This window comes from Desmodus rotundus, chromosome 1 (genome assembly GCF_022682495.2).
Source record: "Desmodus rotundus isolate HL8 chromosome 1, HLdesRot8A.1, whole genome shotgun sequence".
Classification (NCBI taxonomy): domain Eukaryota; kingdom Metazoa; phylum Chordata; class Mammalia; order Chiroptera; family Phyllostomidae; genus Desmodus; species Desmodus rotundus.
Window position 1 is genome coordinate 46,455,952 of NC_071387.1, and position 13,428 is coordinate 46,469,379.

At 43.1% G+C, this 13,428-nt stretch overlaps 1 protein-coding gene across 4 annotated transcripts in view; it reads left to right on the plus strand.

Moving 5' to 3' along the window:
• The first annotated feature begins 336 nt into the window (after positions 1-336).
• CEMIP2 (cell migration inducing hyaluronidase 2) overlaps positions 337-13,428 on the plus strand; it is a 73,112-nt gene continuing 60,020 nt past the window's right edge. For 3 of the 4 annotated variants that reach the window (XM_024555444.4, XM_024555451.4, XM_045191336.3), the window contains exon 1: positions 726-1,443. The gene's annotated coding sequence lies outside the window, so the exon portion shown is untranslated. Of the gene's footprint in view, positions 412-725; positions 1,444-13,428 lie in introns of those variants that run through there. The other variant, XM_045191331.2, reaches the window with a different exon arrangement.

Genomic DNA, 13,428 nt, shown 5'->3' on the forward strand with positions numbered 1-13,428 from the left:
CCAATTCCGAATTAAATAAAGGGTGATGACGGCCGGGATTTGGCAATCCTGCTGCGGCTCGTGGGTCTGACTGATCAAACTCGGACCGCGCCCTCCGCTGGAGCCCAGCTTTTCCTTCCTAAGAGCAGATCTCGAGGGGCGCGGTGGTGAGCTGCGCTACCCCAACGCCGGTGGGTGCGTCCTCACAGAGGTACTCAGACACTGGGGTGGGCCGGGGAGGGGCTTTCAGCGCCACCCTTGCAAGCGGCAGCCATTCCTGAGTGGCGCGGGCAGGGGGCGTGGGGAGACGTAGGTGTATTTATTCTGACAGGAGAGCAGTGTGCTGTCAGAGCTGTCCGAGGAGCTGTCCTGACCGGGGAGCTGGCTAGTTCTTCCGAACGGGACAAGAACCCAGCGTCCTTGGTTGGCCAGGTGGGGGCGGCCGTGATGCTGTGGCCGGACGAACTGGAACTGTGCGGGACTCGTGGAAGTCCTTTTGGGGATGATGGGGCGCAGAGTTAGGCTCAGCCGGGAGCGATGAAGGTGCGGTGTCCAGCTCAGCCGTGGGGTGATGCGGGCGCGGTGTCAGGCTCAGCTGGGAAGTAATGGGAGCGCAGAGTCAGGCTCAGCTGAAGGTGATGCGGTGCAGAATCAAGCTCAGCAGGGAGGTGCTGGGAGCGCTGGGTCAGGTTCGGCCATGCCGGGCGAGCGGCACTGCAGGGTAGGAGCTCGCAGCTGCAGCTCCGGGCGCTGGTTGGGAAGCCTGCCCCAGCGGGAGAGAGGTCCCCGGGCGCCGCAGCCACGGGCTCTGCGCGCCGTAGCCCGCAGCTCGCGCAGAGCCGGTGTGGCGGGAGGAGTTCTGAACGGCCACCGCCTCCTCCGGCCTCAGGCTCCTCCTCCCCCTCCACCTCCTCTGTCCTGCCTGCCCGCCCGCCGGATCAGCAACCCTCGGCCCAGGAGAGCCGGTTTGCTGGTCTGGCTGGCAGAGGCTGAACGTTACCTTAGCCAGCCGCGGCGCCCGCCGACCAGGGACCAGCGCGACTCCCGGGAACGCGCTCCGCCGGGTGCTGCCGCCTCCTCCCCATTGTCCCGGGGACGCTCCGGCCCGCTCCGCCGGGGCTGCGATTCTCCTCCTCTTCCTCCCGAAGGGGAAGGAGCAGGAAAGCCGTGCAGCTGCTCCCGTGTACCGCGAGCCGAGGCCCCTGCTCCGGAGGCTCGCGACTGGAAGAGGGGGAGGAGGAGGCGGAGAGAAGGCCGCGTCACTCCAGGGAGGACGGTTTCACCTCCAGGCTGCGGCTGCCGGTTGCATAAAAGCAGCGGCGGCGGCTGAAGGCGCCGGGGCTCAAGGGACGCCCTGGCCATGGAGAGGAGACCCGAGGCCGTGGACGCCAAGAGCTCGGCTCGGTCTCTTTGGACCGCTGTGTAGGCACCTGAATTAGCCAACGCTAAGCGGGAGGGGGAAAGGTAAGAAGAGTTGGGGCCACCCGCCCTCCTCCCCGCCTCCCTTGCTGCCCCCTGGGGGCCACTGTGAAAACCCGGACCAGGGTCCCCTCTCCACACCCCCGCACCTTCCCTGCTCCCGGCGGTCGGGCATTTGGGCATTTCTGCTGAAATGGAAGACATCCACCCGCTCCCCCCACACCCGCGCACCACCCTTCCCCCCTTATCGCCGCGCACCTCCTTTCCCCTCTTTGGATTAGGAGTAACGAGACTGCCCCTGAGTATATCCTCACCAAAAGAAAGGGTCTTTGGGAACCTTTGGTCTGTGATTTCTTTTTTTCTCTCTCTCTCTCTTTTCATTACGTTTAAGGGGAAGGAAACAATGGACCTTTGAAAGTCTGTGTGAACAGCCTCAAACTTTCTGGAGAGGGCTGGCGTGGGGGAATAAACCCCACAGGAAGCCGCCTACAATGAAAGGTTGATGGAATGTGTGTTGCAGAGTCTCGCCTTCAGTCCGCGCGCGCGTATGCCTTTGGGGTGATCTTTGTCTTTTTACTGGTCCCTGGGGTTGGTGGGCCCTCGCCCCCACCTCTCTTCCTGCTAAAGTAAAGCGAGGCTTTAAAATCGTGTGCAGCTTAGCACTGGACACCAGCCCCAGCTTCCTAATGCAGAATTGTGAGGTCTTGGCAAAGTGAGGGGAGGGGCCCTGAGGGTCCCAGAATGCTGCAGTTAGTGCTAGTTGCTACATCCCTTGTGGTAAAACCTAGGACCTGACATCTCTTGATGCTCTCTGCTGAGGGTTGATGTGTGTCGCCAGACCTGGCTGTGGAGCAGAAATCGCTCACTTCAATTATCTACGTAAGGTTAAGGAAACTGGCTTTGATACATGTCTCCTTTCATCAGCAGTGGGGATTAGGAATAGAGCACTTAATGTTAAGAGCTTTCATTAAGCATAGGAGCCACTCAATGGCCTGTGTTCACCCTTCTTGCTTGGGTGTGACGGTGTGATGTTGCATAATTGCACGTGTAGAGTCTGCGTAGCTGTCTTCCTGAGCTCTTACCAGAACAAAGTGAGAAGGACTTAGAGGAAGGGGGTTGGAGGAAGGTTTCACCTGACCTGAGGGAGGGCCTGAATCTTCCGGACAGCCAGGCATACCTGTTGGAAATAGCTCTGTGTTAAAAACACAGTTAAACTATTCAGCCGTAAGGTTATTTGGTTGGCTAGAATGGAGCTGTTACTGTTTCTTTGACCCTTGAAGGAAGCTTGCTGCTTTCCAAGTGGGTCTGGGCATCATACTCTGGTTGTGTGCCTTTGATTGGCTATTGAAAGGGCTCTTTTGAGTTTGCATTTATGGGCCAAGCTGAAGAAAGTGCTGTAGGTGCTTCCTCTGCTTAGTAAACATTGAGTGTAGCACCTTTTGGGGCTTTATGTTAAAATCACTTCCCTCAGCTTTCTGTGTATCTGCTCTACAGGATCAGTGTTTGGGAGTGAAACTGGGAAGTCAGTCTTCTGGCTTTCAAGTCAGCCCCCCTAATGTTTTTTATCTGATGAATGTGTGTTTACAGGCTCAGCTAATTGAGGTTGGAAGTGAATTCTGAGTCATCACTTGTTCTACTTTAGCAGCCTGTGCCTGAGTGAGCAAGTGGAGGACTAGTCACTGTGTGTGGGGGACAGGGAAGTTGAATCAATGAATCTTACACGACTTCCCTTGTGACAGCTAATTGAGTAAAGCCTCCCTTTTTGATCTGGGCTGTAACCCACAGATTTTCTGCAGTCTCCAGTTTCACAACTGGAAACCAGAATGGGACAACACCTTATTCGTGTTCTGATAGAGCCTAATCAAGCCTATTCTTGAGCAGCTACCTTGGATATAGAAGAGAAAAAAAAGCAAGAGAGTCAAGTAGTTGTGGGCCAGACTGAAGTTGAAATGCTGCTTACTAGCTAGGCACCTCTGGGCAAGTTTCTGAAATTGAGAATGATGATGTGATGAACGACACTAAAGAAAATTTTAAAAAATATATTTTTATTTATTAATAGAATAAGAGATAGAGAGAGAGAGCGATTTGTTATTCCACTTACTTGTGCATTCATCGGTTGCTTCTTGTATGCGCCCTGACTGGGGACTGAACCCGCAGTCTTGGCATATGAGATGACTCTAACCAACTGAGCTACCTGGCCAGGGCCACTAAAGAAAGTTTAAATGATCACTGTCAAATTCACAGTTTGAGGCTCACTTGGGATGCTGTATGTAAATGTGTAGCTTGTAAAGTTCTGTAAAATATGAATATTGCATCATGTACCCTTCCACCCACCATCCATTTAACTAACAATTATTCATCACCTATTGTGTGTCAGGCACTGTAGAAGCAAACTGAACACCTGCCAGCTCTGTGGAGTGTTCTTGTTGTTTGAGAGAGGGAGTTGGATGGAGTGGTCGAAGCTCGGGAGGTGGCAGGGAGCCGTGGTAATGTGTGGTGGCTTCCATCTGTAAAGGCAGATGAGACAGTCTCTGCTGTTGAAGAAATGAGTCTAGCCGAGGAGAAAAGGCAATGAACAACAAGAAGGCCCAGTAAGCGTGTGTTCAGAGTATTATGCGTAGAATGCTTTGAGAACCCAAAGGAGGACCAGAGGTTTTTGGGGGGGGAATTTAGTGAAAAATAAAATTTCCTAAATCAGACAAAATAGTAGGGACCGAAAACTCATCAAAAGTACCATTTTGAAATGTAAAGATTAGAAGACTTGAAATAAGAACTGAGTTTAAAACAAGGCTCTGACAATTGCAAACCATTTGTTATTGGGCAAATCCCACAATTTTTCACACTTTGCTTCTTCATCTCTAAAATTAGTTTAGCATACTTAGTGGAATTCTTTGAGGATGAACTCAGATTTAACCTGCTGTGTATATGATAAAGTACCATACAAGCTAGTATCTTTTGGTATCAAAAGGTACTTTTAAAATAGGTTCTTTTTAAAGCTATAAATAAATACAAGTCCTAATTTAGTCTGATGGATGTCAGTCACAGATTTCTGTTTTGTTTGAATAGTGCAAGTCTTCAGACTTGAGGTCAGCTCTTGCCATATGGCGTTCATCACTTGTTTAGGCTTCCCGGCCACTGGAAATCTTTTCCTTGCATTTGGCTTGGAGCACTGCTTGGAAGGATGGGCTGTGTAGTGTAGTACATCAGTTGAGAGGAGCTTGTCTGGGTCTGTTCTGTGACTTCATAGCCTCCCTCTATCCTAAAAAGGTGAATATAAAAAAGGAAGAGAAAGCTGTGCACCTGCATCGTTGCGACCATAGAATCTTCCTTGCTAGATGGGTACTAGACTTTTTGGGGCGATCACTTCATTAGGTCTCTAAATGTCTAATCACGATGTCATACACCTGAAACCAACAAAATTGTATCTCCATTGTATCTAACTGAAAAATAAATTGATAAAATCACTTTAGTTTAACTAGTTTCCTCCATTTGTAATTTTCAACTATGCCGAAAGAAATGCTGTTCTCTCCGCAACAGCAGCTGCTGTCTAGGTGAAACTTGACTCTTTAAGCACTACTTATTTTACATACTTCCCTTATTTCTTGGCTTGAAATGGACTGAAGCTCATCTGACATTTTCATGAATAGCCTTTGATAGAAATCCATACTCAGATGTTTAAAATTGTCATATTCAATGTGACTTTTCTGGGGAGGAGGGCAGTGTGAATGGAAATCAGTTTTCAAGTCGTGCTACACATGCTGAATCTTAGCATGTAGTTTTAAAGGGCCTTAAAAATAATAGTAAAATGAGGAAGTTGAGACCCAGAGAGGCAAACTAATTAGGTAAGGTCATCGTAAATTAATGGCTGAGTAGGGACAAGAACTCCTTTGTCCCTATTTCCAGTTAGCATTTTTTTCCTTCAATGTACTCTAATTTGTTACTGTTTGGTTTTGTTAGCAATTTAGTTATTTTAATGTTTTAAGGTGATATAATTTGCATTTGGGCTTAGAAATTCATTGCACCCAAGTTTAAGGCACACACTCTAACTTTTTTGTTTGGGAGAATTTACACATGATATGTGCACATAAAGGGATGATGTTACTTGCAATAAATTTTTGTCAAATAAGACCCCAATGTAAACTTGCATTTTCTATATATAGTAAAGATATTTCAAATATTGTAGAAGCGAACTTTTTAAAAAGAAAAAAAACCCGAGTTCCTGGAAACGTTATTCAGATTTGTGTTGTGAATCATCGGGTAGACGCACATAACGATGTTTGCACCCTTTTCTTTTCCCTGCACTTGCTTTAGGAAGCCTTTAATGCTGGTTGTCAGGAACTGTGTTTAGCAAATATTTTATTGCATTCCTGAGATGCTCAAGGCAGTGTCCTGGTTGTTGTGAATAATACAAAGATGAAGGAGGCATAGGGTCTTTATTAAAATGTCTGTTTTTTAAAAAGTGGAACAGACCCAAAAGCTATGTATGACCTAAAACACAAAATTGCTGTCTCCAAACAAATCAGTCCTCTGATCTAGTGGGCACATCTGCTTGGAAAGTGTTTTATTATGCTAACCTTTCAGCCAGATTTGTAACAAGACATTTGTTTTCATAACATGATGACAAGTGATAAACATTTTACATTTGTTTTATCAGGGCTCTATCTTAGTTTGGACAAGAAATAAAAACCGGGCAACATTTGATGGGGTTTTATATTGTGAAAAGTTTGCCCAGGAGAGCTGTGGTAGTCTTAGCTTTAATATGTTTTTAAAAAATGGCTTTTCGCTGCACAGAAATGCAATGGGACGCTATTGTTTCCTGAAAGGGTTGCAACTTAGGGCAATTCACTGAGGAAAGAATTGTCCTTGTTGACTCTGAGTTTGATGTACTTTAAAACATGTGAGTATTTAAAACATGTGAATATCTACCACGAACGAGATGTCCCGGTTATATGTGATTACCAAGTTCCTCCAGAGTCAAGTTGTTATTGATTTGGGGCTCTTGCCCCATTATTGGGTTGTACTTGGAGACGATAAGCTTTCTGTTGTCATAATGGCCTCCAGTAATAGTGACTCACTTCCCTGAAGGGTGAATCGTTTCTTTACTTCCAATGAGGTTGGAAAACTAATTAATAACATTATAGGGATTGGAAAGCTTAAGTTCAGCACAAGGGCAAATGCCTGATTTCTGTTTCAGAAAGAATGAGAAAAATGAGTTATTGTTTGGTTTTCTTATCGTGGTACAAAGAAACACACACACAACATAGTTTTTTAATGCCATCAGTGCCACCAGTATAAAAAGTAAACTTTATGTGAGGATTTAAAAACTATTATACTTCATTAATGCAAAATATGTGGCTTTAATTGTTTAATAGCTGTTTCATGATAGCCCTTCCCCAGTCATCCTTGGCATCCTCAGACAGAAGCAAAGTTCTAGCCATGTTGAGAAGCTCGCTGTCGGGTAGGAAGTAGGCTTTGTATGAAGGAATAGCTGAAAGGTCAAGTGGGAGGTGAATTGTCTTTTCAGCATAATTAATAACCTTTTTTGCTGAATGTAATTGCTGCTTTTCCAAGAGCCTGAACTGATTTAGACACTGCCTGTTCTTACCATGTGGCCAGCCTTCACAATGTATGGTCAGCTCGTGGGTAACTTTCCCCAGCTGCCTGGTTACTGTCATCTGAGCTTGGCTTTAACCTCAAAGTCTTCTTGCTCCCTGCTTGTGCTTGCGGCACTTGAGCTCATCACGCAGCTCCTTTTTACATGCCCTGCTGACTATTCTCTCCCTGTTCAGCCATGCAGAGTCCTGCCATCGCTCTAGTGCTGAGAATTGCCCATTCACTGGGGGTCCTTCCTTTTTTCTCTCTGGCACTCTTGAATTTTGAGGAACATCGAGGGGACTGTGGAGGAGGTATAGTATGGTTCCTTTGGTAGGCCTAGGTTTCACACGACCCAGGAGGACAGGGACTGTGGCTGACTGTGTTTTGGCCTGGAACTCATTTGCAGGTGACTCTGCCTTCCAGAGCCTACAAAAGACGGCATGAGGCTGTTGTTTCCCCCCATAATGGTCACTGCTGGACAGTCTTGTCATTTTAGTGGCCGAGTTCAGTGGTGGGTTTTAGTTCACACACACAAAGTAAAGAAACTATTAGGAGTAGTCTGATTATATATATTTGGGGAAGTAAGTTTGCCAGGGCTCTTAAAACTGTAAACTCTGTTCCATTCATAGGGATTTAATCAACTCAGACGATCAGCTTTTTAGACTCATCAGCCCAGTCTCTTTGCCCCGGCATGCATGGCAATTACGTGTTTACTCGGGTCATCTCCTGACCCCCTCAACCCTGGCCTTTGAGCTCCCTGAAGGGAGAGACCATGCATAGATTTTTTGCATCACTAGGTCCCCATCATATAGCAGAGTCTTTGTCTCATGGACACTCAGACTCGAATGTGTTCTCCTCTTGGCAAAGCTTCACCCTCAGTGGTTAGGACTGTATTTAAAATAGGCTTTGTTGTAGACACGAGAAATAGTACACTTGAGTTCTGGTCCTGGCCCTGCCATTAATAGACACTTTGCTTTGATCCTGGATTGAGTAGCTCTGGATCTCTTCAGTCTGCACATCTCATTATTCATCTGGAATATTTCTTAGTTTGAAAGGCCTGTCAAAACATACTCATTATACGGTTCCTATTGTCACTGCATTTTGATGTTTGTATATCACTAGATCGTGAACTTTTGGTACATCTGTGCCTATTTAGCAAACACATCTCTATGCCCCCCTCCCCCCGCCCCCAACACCTTTTAACATTCTACCAACATAACTTCCCTGGATCTTTCTTCTTGAGGAGTATTTTAAAGCTTTGTCCCCGGTGCTTGACAGAGAATTCAGCACACAGGCAGCTCTGCCCTTTGCTATAACCTTAATTAAATCGGCCTCCGTCAGGTCAGACTTTGGTTTTGGTTCTTTCTTTCAAGGGCCAGCTGCAAGGCTGATGACGTGCCTGTGCCTGCCATTGTGCGCCTCTGCACAGCCATCCGTCACTGTCAGCAGGTTGGGAGCCTTTCTGCTGTGTCCTCCCAGCCGGTGGGGCACAAGGGCGAAGGGGGATGGTCTCAGGAGAATTGGGAGGGAGAACAGAAAACAGAACAGCTTTTCAAAGGGAAGAATTAAGGAGAAAAAGGAATCTGAGGAATAATAAGCGGAAAAAGGAAAGAAGGGAAAAGCAGGAGACTGGTAGGTGACGTGACCCTCTGATTTCTCCAGTTGTCCTCCTGAGAAACAGTCTTCCCCCAGTTTTGTTTGCCTTTATTTAGTTCGTCCACCCAGAGGCCTACATACTTAACTTTTTAAATTTTTTTATTTTTGATGGGGCAGAGAGTGTTGGATATTCTTCACTGTCATCCTTTCTGTAGCTTGTCACACCGTTGGTGTGTAGATCTGTATTTTCCCACTTCTGCTTCTCTTTTGTTGCCCATGATAATGTTCTCCCACCTTTTTGCTCTATCAGACATCTTGGCTTTAGGGTCTAGCATTGCTTTCAAGGACATGCTTAACAGACTTGAAAAAAAGACAGGATTAATGAGTTACTTGGTGGCAGAAAAATTAGACATCTGCCTGATGTCCCTGGGATAAATGAGAGAAATAAGTGAATTAAAAATATTTCTTAAAAGATCACTTATCTAACTTAAAAAACAGGAAAACATTCACTTGGTTTACTTTGGGCATTAGATGTTATAAAGATTCTTTGTTTTGAGGGCTCCATATTTTAACAGGAGATTCCAATGTCATTTGCTGAGGATATATCCACTTTCATGGTTGTAGCTAACTTGCCAATCTGAATTCCTTCAATACAGATCCATAAGCATTTGTCTTGTTGTTTTCAATAAAAGCAAACTCTTAGACTTTTTAGTTAATTTTTGTTTTCCAGGGATTTACTATTCCATGACAATAGTTTTCTAGCAAAGAGTACAATATAGCTTAACTGAAAAGTGAATTTCTAAGCAGGAAAAAACAAGTATCTTCTAACTTTAAATAATACTTATTCTAGCTCACCTATTTATTCCAGCTCAAATGCTTAAGTGGCCCCCCAAAATTTTTTTTTTAGTAAATTTAGTCATTTTAGGACTCCGTGTTTGAAATATTTCTTATTCTTCTATATGATATTTAAACAGAGTTAGTATATATTGGGAGAGTTGTTTCCTTTTGAGGGAGGAGGTAGTGAGAAAAATACACGGTACCAAACTAGAATTCTGGTAAATATTGGTGTTCATATATAATAGCAGTTTAACTTTGGGGAATACCATTCGTCTTATGTGTCTAAGTCAACGAAGTGGAGAAAGAAGGTAGGGGAATGGAACGAAAGTTTCTCAGTCCCTTATCCTTTCACTTCGTCGAGAGAAGTTTATAATGAAAGGTTGGTGCATTCCCCTTCCACCTCTGAACATCGGCCTGGGTATGATCAGCTTAGTAAAAGTGACCCAGAATCATTGTAAGGAAACCAACTGTGCAGAGCGTCTTGTTTCTTGGGAATGTGCCAGACAGTTGCAGGTGATAGTGACTCATCCTGATTTTGAGAGTGGGAAGCAAAGGACAGAAGGGCTAAGATAAGTAGGAAAGCAGGGTAGCCGATAATGGAGAATGTGTTGTGTGCACCAATGGGAAAGCATCTCTCCTATCTGGAGATCACAGGGTATTCAGTTCTTTGGGACTGAGCCTACCCAAAACAAAGCCCATCTCTGAACAACATTGAACTTCATTCCCCCCACCACTTATCTATTTTCTATTTTCAAATAGTTATAGGTTTAGACCTAGCATTTATGCTGAATTTCTTCACAGTGGTTGTAGAAAAATGTATTTTATCCAGTATGCTCTGGGAATAAAATATGTAATAAAATATATTCCTCAAACTAAATGTAAAAGGATTCCCCCCTGACAACTCTTCGATTCAGCATGTTTCTGAAAATTTTTATAGTATGTATTTAAATACATAGTATAAAATCACAATCTTCATGAGAATATTGATCACATTTAAATATTTATTTGATAATTTGACAAATTAAAGGGCCTAAAAGCCAACTTTTTAAGTTCATTCCTTACTGAACAGTTTTGTATGATTGAGGTATTGAGCACATTGTTTTTCTGTAACTGCAGACATAAGCGGAATCTAAAAAACTAAATGAAACACCCTACCTCCCAGCCCCTCAAAAAACCCCAAACCTGAAAATCACCTTGCTGTTATTCTCTGTTGTTTTTCTCCTAAAAAAGGAAATTGGAATTTGGAACCTTTCACTGAAAAAGTTCAAGGCCGTTAGGAGTTGGTTAACATTTTATTAGATCATAATTACTAGTGGTTATAAACATCTGTCATTTATGTCCCTGATAACCCGTGAACACCTCTCTTCCTGGCGTGTTTTACTTTTTGCCATGATGAGCACATGAGTCACCGTGCTATAAAGACCCACTGAGATCTCAATAAAAGATTTTGGATAGTTGTACTGAAACTCTTGTAAAAAGATTGTAACTTGTCAGAACTGTAGGTTGGATACTGTTTTAAGAATTATATCCTTGATCAAAGAAGAAAAATACTTGATGAGACCATGCCAGCTTCCTGACTATTCTTACAAGCCTGGATTTTCCATTAAAACATATGTTCTCATAACAAGTGTAGGCAGGATTTAAAAGAACTTACGTGAGCAACATCACTGCATTTTCTTTAGGTGTTCAGTATGCTGGGGCCGATATGCATGGCACAGCATCAGCAGTAAGCCCTCTCTGTGTTGGGTTGGAGGGGCTGGGTGATGGAGCTTATCATTATGGCCTACGGGGCAAGTGTATGGAAGTGCATTTGTCTTCTATATTAGCATCTCAGCAGTTAGAAAGAGCATGGAAACTCAGCCCTTTTAAAGAGCCCTTCTAGTTTTGAGTTACTGCTGCTATCTCTGTATTGAGAAGACTTTCCAGACTTTTCCTTTCATCGCAGCATTTACTGGCTGTCAGCAGAACAATGTGAAGTGGAATGGAACATTTTCTTTTTTCCTAGGTGCCTACTGCATGTCATGGTGGTGTTAAAACTGTTATTGTGAAAGATGGAGCTTGTCTAGATATCTCGATGCTCTTTATCTTTCCAATTCCTGTTGCTGGTTGTTAATAATACCCTTTACCCACCAGATTGCATACTAGGATTGCATTTTGTAAAAATTAATGGGTTGACTTTTTTTGCTTGAAGTAGTAAATGTTTTCAGTTTTTCCCAAATCCAGGCATCTGATACGGAGAGATTAGGCAAGTTTCTTAGAGCCTCAAGGATGTTGAAGAAGGATTAAATGCGAAATTCCTATGTGTATGTGAGGTGAGTGTGTGTGTGAGAGCGAGCCAGAGAAACTGTGACCTGAGATGAGTTCAACAAGTATGTATTGAGTACCTACTATGTGTAAGGTCCTGTGAGAATACTAAGATCAGTATTAAGGCTTCATCCCTGCTCTTAAGAGACTAATAGTCAACTGTGGGAATTGGACAAGTACATATATTAACTGAAATAAAAGGCAGAAAGCAAGACAATCCAATAAGAGTTTTAAACAGGGGGAAACAGGCAGGGAACTTGTGAAATCCTGAGAAGTTTTTCAATAGATGAGATAGGCACCATGTTTGAAAACTTTAAATAATGAAAATAGCTCAATTTTCTTAAAAGCATGTTCTTTTTATAGCTCACCCCCCACCCCCGACAATCATGATCTCCTTTAGCATTGAAATTTTAAGGTAAATTACTTTCTTTGATTACTTACTGTCATGTACTACCAAATAAATCAGTTGAATGCTCTTACCACTGTATAGGCCAGTCCCTCCTTGAGTTACTATTTGAAGTTATACATTCTTTTATCCAAGTAACAGTTTCATTTAAAATGACAAGTTTTTAAGATGGGTTTTTTTTTTCTTCCTTTTTTGTGAGGGCAACTAAGAATTAGACAAAAGTACTAGGCTTTGAATACTTCCCCTTTTTCAGAATTTATATTTGCATTTGCATTTTGTAAGTTGGTGTGATGTTTTTGTATTCTTAGTAGTTTCTTTCATTATTTACTTTAAATATTTGCCTAAGTTCCCTGTGCAAAGATTTTAATTGCAAGATTTTATTTTTATCACCAAGCCTTTTGGGCTACCACTTTTTATTATTCACAGTAAATAGTCGCAAGATAACTCTTCCAAGGGCCATCTAAGTGGCAAAAATTGTGCTTCAAACCCTTTGTGGAGCTCTTTTCCAAATTCTGTATGAATGACTTGGGTTATGCCCCATTTGGATTATGTTCAGAAGTTTACCACAGGCTGTAGTAATATGTCCTGAAATATGTCGTTAGCTATGGGTGTGTCCCTTCCATATAGTATATGCTTCCCACAAAGAATGGCAGGTAATTTAAACAAATTTACCATGGATTAAGTAAAAAAAGCATTGGTCTTTAGTAAAAATTTTAAAATAACCAATAGTACTCGCCTTGAAGTCTTAAAAGCCAGAGGAAACTCATCCTCTCTCCTCTGTTAGGTTTTCCTTTTTTCTCAGGATCCCAAACTCAAATTAACGCTGCAAATATTACCACCCTTTGGATTAAACAGTCACTGTTGAGGTCGCCTGGGATCCTGACTGAAATTCTCACAGTATTTCGTCGATCAGTTTCACTCTGGCTCAAATCAAGTGATTTGAAATTGAATGTAGGAATTGCATTTCATGGAGATGCTGTAAATCTTTTGTAGTTTCTTCCACAATCCTCTAAGGACCACAAGAGCCCACGATTGCTTCTTCAGTGAGTGAAATGCCAGTTTTTTCTGATGAATAATGAAAATCTGTAACTAGCAATCACTATATTTTAAAATAAGTGTTTCATAATACTGTTGCTAATGTAAACTTATATAAATGTAAAGTGAAATTCTAAAGCATTGTATTTGTACCATATATCTTTAAAAGTTGTAATAAATTGAGGACATTTGCATAAACTATTTTTTGGTTATCTACTTAGAAAAATGCTTTTGCATTTATATATTTTTCAGTAAAA